The sequence below is a fragment of the Equus caballus genome, chromosome 31 (assembly GCF_041296265.1).
Source record: "Equus caballus isolate H_3958 breed thoroughbred chromosome 31, TB-T2T, whole genome shotgun sequence".
Taxonomy (NCBI): domain Eukaryota; kingdom Metazoa; phylum Chordata; class Mammalia; order Perissodactyla; family Equidae; genus Equus; species Equus caballus.
Window position 1 is genome coordinate 23,168,776 of NC_091714.1, and position 9,309 is coordinate 23,178,084.

The 9,309-nt window shown below is 44.2% G+C and overlaps 1 long non-coding RNA gene across 2 annotated transcripts; it reads left to right on the forward strand.

Moving 5' to 3' along the window:
- Positions 1-629: 629 nt before the first annotated feature.
- Positions 630-6,158, forward strand: LOC138921624 (uncharacterized). 2 transcript variants are annotated; one of them, XR_011434357.1, is made up of 3 exons: positions 639-814; positions 2,392-3,009; positions 5,855-6,158. It is a non-coding gene; the product is annotated as an uncharacterized lncRNA (long non-coding RNA). The 2 variants fall into 2 exon arrangements; XR_011434356.1 differs by lacking the exon at positions 5,855-6,158 and having other exon boundaries at positions 630-814; positions 2,392-3,012.
- Positions 6,159-9,309: the final 3,151 nt, after the last annotated feature.

Below are 9,309 nucleotides of genomic sequence, written 5' to 3' on the forward strand. Positions count from 1 at the left end.
GATAAGCATGGTGGGGGTCTTGATGAAAGCTTGGCATTGTTGTAGCGGTGACGTGAGCATGCTCATCTACAGGTGAGGGAAGTGGGAGTGAGTCTTTCAAACCCAGAGCAAGAACAAATCCACAGCCATACAGGAAGTCAAGAAGGACAAAAAAGAAGGCGAACAAAGAATTAATAAAGAGGGAGAAAGAAAAGGAAACAAAGACATATTGAGTACCTATTCTTCGTTAAAAGTTGTTCTAGATTTTTAAAAAGCATTCCATCTCATTGAATCCTCACAGTAGCCTTGTTAAATATTCATTTAGAAGTAAATAAAATTGAGGTTCAGAAAGGTCAAGTATGTTGCCCCAGGCCACACAGGCTCAGCTAACAAGTGGCAGAATAGAGTTTTGAACCTAGGCTCTTCTGGCTCCAAAATGCATATTCATTTTACTGCTCTCCAACTACTCTCATCATGTTACAATAATATGGCATAAAAACAGCACAAGTGATTTAACATCAGCTATAGTTATGGTATTATTAGTGCCGCTCATCAATTTCAGCACTTCCTAGCACACAGAAGACTGAACATTCTGGCCCTTCTAGTCGGGTAGGTTATGGATTAGTTCTGGCCAACGGTTTTGGCTTCTGCAGGGGAAGCAACAGCTATCATTTCTGGCCAGAACTTCAAGTCACTAGGGAAAGACTCTCTGGAGCTCTGATTTCTCTGCCCTGGCTGGAGTGGGAATGTGCATTGAGATATGGACTTGATCATCCTGCGTTTCCGAGAGACTACGATGAGCAGAACTCTTCCACCCACACAGTGGATGCACAATGTGAGTGAAAAACAAACTTCTGCTGCTTTAAACTTATACTGGCTGATAAAATAACATGCATTAAATTTTTTTGTGTAAAATGAGAGATGTAAGAAGTGAAAGTCCTTCATCTCTAAAATTTTATGATTCTAGGCAGGTTTTGTCACTGTAAGTGCATTTAAAAACACTAATTAGCGGCCTATTTTGCAATTATGAAAAAAAATGGCAAGTGTGCAAATGAAGTGATTAAATTCCTATCTGGAATGAGTTCTGATGTTAGCTTTTTGTTTCTAATCATCAGATGTGTGATGGTGATTATAAACGTGTGCTTTGGGCCCAAGGTGTTTGCCTGCCCCTGGCCAGGTTCACCCTTGTACCTCATAGTGGCAGTGAGGAGGGTGGATCAGCACACTGAGGGCCTCTGGAGTGGCACAAACAGCAACAGCAGGATATTCGAAAGGGCAGGGGATTCAGCAGAAAGTTTCACGGAATCAGAAGGTGTCAACAGCTATTACATGTTTTATTTTTGATCACTTGGCAGAAATATAAATGCTATGAATATGCAGGATGAGAAATCACTTCGGGTTGGTGTGCCTGAAGATATTTCATGACAAAGATAGGACTTGAACAGAGACTTAATGAGTTGGAAAGAAATAGATTAGATGGCTCAAAAGAAGGAGGGTTTTGGGCAAAGTGAGAGGTGAACACAGAGAGATGGCAAAAGCAAGGAGTAGGGTGTGTGTGGAGGTATGAAAGACTCGTGGCTGTAGATAAGGGTTTAAGAATTTTGTCTCTAAACAAAAGATAGGATCCCAAATCTATGCAACATTCAGCGTATTCACAATGAGATAACACAGACAACAGTAGTCCCAGCAGGCGCTGATCATAAAGTGGAGGGGTGTTCAGGGCTGTAGGAACACTTGCTGTGAGTTCCAAATGAACAGGGCGCTTTGTGTGAGGGAAGAGAAGTGCCAATCTGAGGAAGCAGTGGGAACGAGGAGCGTGCCGAGCCAACCTCCCAATGATGTGGTGCAGGGGATGCAAGACTGTGAAAGCTCTCCCTTGGAGAAGCTTTCTAGGGGTGAGAAATCCTCAGGGAAGTGCCGGTTTTCAGTGAAGGCTAGGAGATGAAAGGAACAATCGCAGAATTAAGAGACTTTGCCTACCACAGATAGGGAGTTCCAGGGCACTGAATAAACGTTAGGAAGAGAAGAAAACTGCAGAAGTCTGGGTAAGAGAAAAGGCAGCTCAGAGCAATATGAAGATAAAATGTGGAAAGAGGAGAGACAACCAGAAGTAAGGGGCCAGGGAGGTGAGCGCGGTGGGTTTAGCTGGCCCAAGCAGCCAAGGTTAGACCTGGGAGTTCCCTCGTGGATTCACAGGGCATGGCTGTCAGGTCCATCAAGCGTCAGCTGTGCCTGGGGATGCTGCCCTTCCTAGACAGAGAGAATCTCGGGGGGGTGATCGCCATCCCACCTTTTTGGAAAGAGTCAGCTGAGGCTGGGGTAGACTGTATCTTCCAAGGACAGGCTAGCTCTCCTAGAGATTTTTCCCATTATCCAGTACTGGACTAAGAATCTTCCCTCTGCCCCGAACAGGACTTATGATCCAGCACCTGCTGCTCACAGCCATGGCCAAGACCAAACATGAAGCAAGGAAGGAATGAAAATCTTGGCTTGGAACTCTGCAAAAAACCCCTCTGAGACCTTCCTGGGAATCTAGAAGGCTCCATCCTCAAGTACCATTTTCTGGAGAAATAATTGTAGTTCTCGGAAATATCAAATCAGTAACTACTTGGTACAACAGAAATAAGTTAGGATTAAAAGCGATCTTTGTGGCTAAATTTGTTTCCTTTTCTGTCCTGGGGAATGGCTGCACTCTCAAAATTTTTAAATTGTAGCAAAAGGGCAAATACTCATTAGAGCTGTTTCTTCCATGCTCCATCTTGTAACGATCCCTGTAGAAGACAAATCCTGCTCAGTGCTGCCCTGCTTTCCCTTGGGTCCGAGGCTGAGTGGAGCAGAGGTGGCCCTTGCATCAGGACCTGGCTGCAGGATACGTGTTTCTTCTTTCTTCTGCCACCAACACAACACCAGGGCGTCGCTGAAATGCTGTTCGGCATGTAGAACCAAGCCTGAATTTAACCCAGAGAATGCATTGTGAGAGGCTGCCATTCTAGTCTGCCTCTGAGCTCTGAAGCAGAGACGATCACCCAGGTGCCATATAAGGCTCACAGAGTCCACAATCAGAGAGGCTTACCGCCAGAGATGGCTTTGAGCTCCCTCCTAAACGTATTTAAAATCCTTCTCCGCTCTCTTTCATATGGCCCAGGATTAAATTATTCAAGTTAAGCAGCCAAAAGCAATAAAAAATGATGGAAATAAAGACAAGAAATGGTTTTATTTACAATGCAAATGATCTGGTTCACTCTCAAATAAGAGAACAAATCAAATTAGCTGCTCTTCAAATTGAGAGGAAGGCACTGTGCATACCCACTGGCAGTTATCAGAGCAGAGTTCTCCAGTGGAGCTGGGCCCTGGGGAGGGCTTCAGTCAAATCTCACTATAGCAAGGGTTTGATTCACTGCATGTAATTGGAGTGAAAAAATATTGAATGCAATGGAAATGTACTCCATTACAACATGACAAAACGCAAGTGCCAAGTGGCTGTCAGAATGTCTCAGTGTACAAATGACAAACACCCTGAGGAAATGATTCAAAGTAACAAGGACAGCATTTATTAGCACTTCTTCAACCTTGGCTGCTCCAAGAATGGCTGTTTTACCTAATTCAATGTTTTCTCCTCCAGTGGGAAGATGGGCACAGCGAGAACCGCCCTTAGGAAGAGGGCTGGGGTGAGAGATTAGCTGAGGGATGGGAACACTCTCCACCACTGGGTTATTTTTCCACCTCACTGCCAAATGTTTTTCTCCCTAGAATTTCTCAGAAATGCTAACCATCACTCAATGCTTCATCTTGCTTATAATAAGCTCTCTGTGTGTTCTTTCAAGTCTCTCTTATAGCTTAACAACCTGTCTTGCTAGTTGTATAGGCTGTCTTGACGCAAGAATGTAAATATACAGTGCTCTGATAGCTGGAATATCACCCCCAAAAGGAGCTTATAAATTCATTGAAGAATACGGAGAAGTGAGGTTGATTGAGAGAAGACGGAGATGCAGTTTTCTAAAGAAAAACACTTCAAACTAAAAATAGAAAAAAAAAAGAAGTCTTCTTTTGCAATCTAGGGGCGTTCTTTAGTTGAGTGAAATCTCTTTCTTTCTCTCCTAGCAAAGCAGCAGGCAGGTCAGACAGACAGTTAAGTTGCTGTGGTTTTCTGTGTAGCAGTAGGGTTCCTGCCACGGCTCACAGGGTAGGAGTCACTTTCCAGAAGGTGGTGAGCATCTGCCTTCTGCTGCAACTGAGCCCCTTCAGCAGCTTGGATGTGGGGGACCTGAATGGAGCCCAGCCTTTGGGAATTATGGCCAAGTGATAACTCCCAGCAATGACTTTTCCTGGATATTTCCCCATCTTTCTAGTGCTGAGCCCAGGGCCAGGCATATAGCAGGTGTCAGTAGGGTCTTTAAGGAAAAGGAGAGGTAGCTAGGATCCTAAAACCCCCGAATCCTCCACCATCTGCCTACTATCTTTACAGGTCCTCAGGGAAGCCAGCAGATGCGCCCCTCCAGGAAAATGAACATTCTATTACTAGAAGAGGTTTTGGCCCTAAGCTTTTATGTAGCCTCGTATTGAGAAAATGATTTGCACTGTGCATCATCTAGGAGGAATCTGTTATTTCACCTAGACTAGAAGTTGGAGAGGGGGATCCTTGACACTCTCCTCACCCTCAGCCTCATCTTGAAGCTTCATTCACAAGTTCTCACACTCAGCAGCTGAGAGGGTCCTTTCTCCCAAGCAGGTGACACCACCATTTTCCTATTACAAAGAAAGGAGACAATCCAAAGGAGAATTCCCCAAAGTGGGATTCCACTGAAGCAAAAACGTCTTTAGTAACTTCTTTGTTCCTTTCTGCGAATGCTCCAATCTCTAGTAACTTGGCTTAATTTTTTAATCTTTGACCTTTGTCCAAATTTTTGTCAATGTGAAGTAAGTAGTTGGACAAAGGGTTTGAGTACCTCAAATTCTTTGGTTGTGGAGGTTGGATTATGCATCTCACACATGATCTGCATGAGTTGATGAAGAAAAGCAGAAACCCTGTCTCTGCACATCTGTCTCCAGATCTCAAGTTCGCATTGGTGCCAGTAGAGCATATCCAAGCTACTGTTAATACAACATCCAAGGTAGCTAGCCAAGCGGGTGTCATCCTCCCAATAATTACACTAAGTGCTGGTAATTCATGAAATGATTCGCATCATTCAAACTGCCCATGAGTGACAAATTCACTTCAATCCAGGTTGTATTTGAGGATCTTAAATAAGAATTACTTTTTATAAACTCTTACATTAATACTATTTTTAATGATCAAGCAGCTTACAGTACACCTAAATTATCTTATCGTTACAGAATGGGAGTTCTCTTGGTGCTGTAAAATATGTTTGTCCTAAGATTCAGTCACCCCGGCTTTGCATAAGAGCATTGGAGGAGGTGTAGTTCATTTTAAAGATGATGAAATGTGGTTCATTCAAAAGATGAGGAAGTCAAGGCAAAAAATCCTGTTCCAAAAACAGTGAGGACCAAACAGCACAGGTAGCTTTACGCGGAGTAGGAGCAACTGAAGACATGGCTGGGATAAAGAAAAACAGTGATGGAATCCTTAAGGAGGAGAAAGAAATGTATTTATGAGTACACATGAGAAACCATACGGGAACTCTCAGGAGTAGCTGGGAAGTTTTTGAATAGTGGGTGCAGTGCCTGAGAAGTTAATTTTGGTTTTTCTTATTGGGACCCTTGTAGTCTAGGAAAGAGAAGGCAACACAGAATCACACCATGGAGAGGAGACCTCAGGGCCACCAGGCTCAATGCTCTCACTTTAAAAACTAGGAAATTTTAGAGGAGAAAGTCTCTTAAATGATTACCTGATCATATCCTCCCACCCATTTCACAGGTGAGAAAACTGGAGCAGAGAAAGGTGAAGTGGCTTGCTGGAAGTTCCATGGCTGTGTTGCCCGTAATTTTGGAAGCATCACCACCCAGCTCTGGAAGGAATTATGTCTGCTTACAGGGACTCAAAGATTGAGAGTGGCAGTGCCCTGCCAATAAGACTTTTCAGCAATATATTGTTTCACTCTGACTTCAACTATTATGTTGTAACTTCAGGACAAAAAACTATTTACTAAATTGAGGTATCTAAATGTTAAAATTGAAGAACATACAAAAATAAAAGATTATCTCTGCTTGGAGTCAATAAATTAATCTGGAAACCAAATGGCACTATTCTAGAGTGTGTGCATATTCATTCAACACGATTCAAGAAGTATTTACTTATTTATTTATCTTTATTTATTTTGAAGATTTTATTTTTTCTTCTTCTTTCCAAAGCCTCCCTGGGTACACAGTTGCATATTTTTTTAGTTGTAGGTCCTTCTAGTTGTGGCATGTGGGGTGCCACCACAGTGTGGCTTGATGAACAGTGCCATGTCCACGCCCTGGATCCGAACCTGCGAAACCCTGGTCCACAGAAGCGGAGTGTGCGAACTTAACCACTCGGCCGTGGGGCCGGCCCCTCAAGAAGTATTTAAAGAGAGAAACATTTTGCTTCCTGCCCTCTGGAGGCTATCATTCTAATTAGGATGATCGGATTGGGGCAAAAACCCCACCAAAGGTCAAGGCAGTAAGTGACAAGTGCCACATGAGGTACAAAAGAAGAGGCACAGGTGGGAGACGATGGGGAATTCACTTCTAGCTGTGGGGGCTGGAGAAGGCACTGCAAAGAAAACACGCTTGGGAAAGGACATTAACTAACAGGTGGATTTCAGTGGATAAAAATATAAGAAGTAGAAGAGAGGGCAAAACCACAAGTTCTGGCAGAAGAAATTAATTAAAAGAGGGAAAGAAGAATAACAGCAACAAAAATAAGTTGCCATTTATTGAACACCCACCAGTTTGTGTATATTAGTCAATAAATTCCTGTGACAGTCCTAGGAAGTATTTATTACTATTGTCCCTGTGTGACAGAAGGGAAAGCTGAAGCTCAGGGAGGTGAAAGTCCTTGCTCAAGTACGTACAGTTAGTAAGCTGTTTGACTTTCCCTCTGTTTGATTCCAAACCCTCTGTTGTTATCTCAAAACGTTCCTGAAAAAATAGGGAAAATGCCATTAGTGTTCAAGAGCCCTCAAGGAGTCAGAATGGCTCCAGTTAGGTGTCAGCCTGGTGAGTTGAGAGGAATACAGAGACGAACTGGAGTCAGTGAATTCCAGGGCCGATAGCGACAACCCAGGTCTCCTGACTGTGGGCAAAGGGTCTGTCCATTAAATACTTTCCAGCTATTAAAATTCAAGAAAGTTAGAAAAATGCAAATGGCCAATGCGTAATGCATTTCGTTTAATGATCATGCATTTAGAATCATTAAGTTTAAAAGAAAAGTGCTTTGAATAATAGTATTATGGATTTTAAGCCAATATGGATGTGCGGAAAAGCTTAATACTATTTAAATGGTTTTTTTAAAAAACTGAATATGTGTGAAATCTGGCTTCTGTTTCTCCATGGTCTCCCACAGTATTCGTCCAAAAAATACTGGAAGCAATTTTATTTGCCTCATTCTCGTGTAATGAGATGCATTTGCGATACACGCGCTCAAGGGACCGGGGAGCCCCGCTCCGCATCCTGTAAGTGAAGCTGCAGGCCCCCTTCCGAGAAGAGGCCTTGGTTTTGCCTGAGAGAGTTTCATCTCTAAAGCCATCAAAATGCCGAGCTGAAGCACCCACAGGCCGTCCCTCTTCCATTTTCCGTCTCCTGAATTTTGTCTCTGACATTTCCCCTTAGTTGAGATGAAAGATCAGATTGCCATCTGGAATCCCTATGTTAAGGTTAATAATTATTCTTTCTATTTTTATTGCTGGTGCCATTTGGGGGAAAACTTCCTGATGGACCAGGATAAATGTCCAAGGGAATCAGTGGCGTTTCCTTATCTGAGTGTCAGCAAAAAAGCAGACAACGATCTTTCTGGTTTGGTTAGAGAGCAGCATTTCCCAGAGGCCACAGGTCCCTCCAGCTCATGGTCAAATGACTCCTGTGGGGCCTGTGAACAGAGAAACCAGGAGTCTTGGCTGCAGGCTGCCCTGCCCTTCCTTGCCACGGAAGGTCAGCATTAGCTAAGGGCAGGAAAGCACCGAGAAATCATGTGCACAAATTTCTGGACGGCAGTAAAGCTATCTGTGCAAACAACTGGCTGAAGATGATATTGCCTTTTGGAAGGAATCTGGATTTCCATCTTAAATAAATACTGCTTGAACTCACCCTCCATCGGAATGAACTGTCACTCGTGTTCCGTCAGGGCTGCTTTCAGCAATTGTGGAACGAACGGTGGAGTGAACTCTCCTGAGACAGAGCACCAGGCTGCAAACTCTGGGCCTCCTTTTATGGAACGACCCTGGGAAAGTGCAACCTTGCTGGAACTCCATTTCAAGTGAAAAACTGGCATAAAACACCTAGGCCTTGGGTAACTGGATGGATTAATGTGGCCGTGCTTGTGAACCTTTGGACACGTAGCTGGCATTCTTCAGCCTTCCTTGTTTCAGCGAATATTCCTCCCCCTCTGACCCACTTGTAGAGGACTATGTATAATTCCTTTCGTCTTTTATCCACAAAACAAAATATTTTACCCAAAATGCTCTCTTAACTCTGGGCCGTAGCTCAGTGTTCCCTCATGGCGGGGATGTGGGGGGTGGGGGGGGTGGGGGTGGGATCTTCTCTTTTCTGTCTCCAACTTTGGCTTTTTGACTGTAACCATTGCCATCTCTATCCACATCATTATCAATAAGACATCTACCACAAAACTGGCAAAAAAAATCACATTATCACACATTTGTGGAGCTCATTGTGCAGTAATGTCTTTAGATTTTGAGGACAATAGTTTTGTCGTCCTAGAGACTCGCAGTCCAGGTGAGGAACCTAGAAGGCTCCTCTCACTTCTACTCCACCCGTCCTCCCGGAGTGCCTCCCCTCCCCGTGGCTCGGATCAGCTCTCCTTCCAGGCCCAAACTCTAGCATCTCAGGCTCCGGCTGCTTCCTTCAGTCCGCTGAGCACTGGCGCTGAGGATAGGTTGGAAAAAATGCTAAATCCCAGGCAGGCAGTTTGAGAGACCGGCAAACAAAAACAAAGACAACAAATAAAAAGAAGCTTCTCCGAAGGATGCTGCCACAGCACTGAGAGTGTGTGTGAGTGTGTGTGTGAGTGTGTGACAGCTGATGCCCTCCCGTTCCCGTTCCTGTTACTCCCATCAGACTTCCAACCCCACGCCCTCTCGCCTCCTGAGAAGGGGGTCTGCGGCAAGGGGCCACTCCTCAGATGAATTCCCCTGTCCCCACACAGGCACACAGCATCGACACTTGGAATTTGTT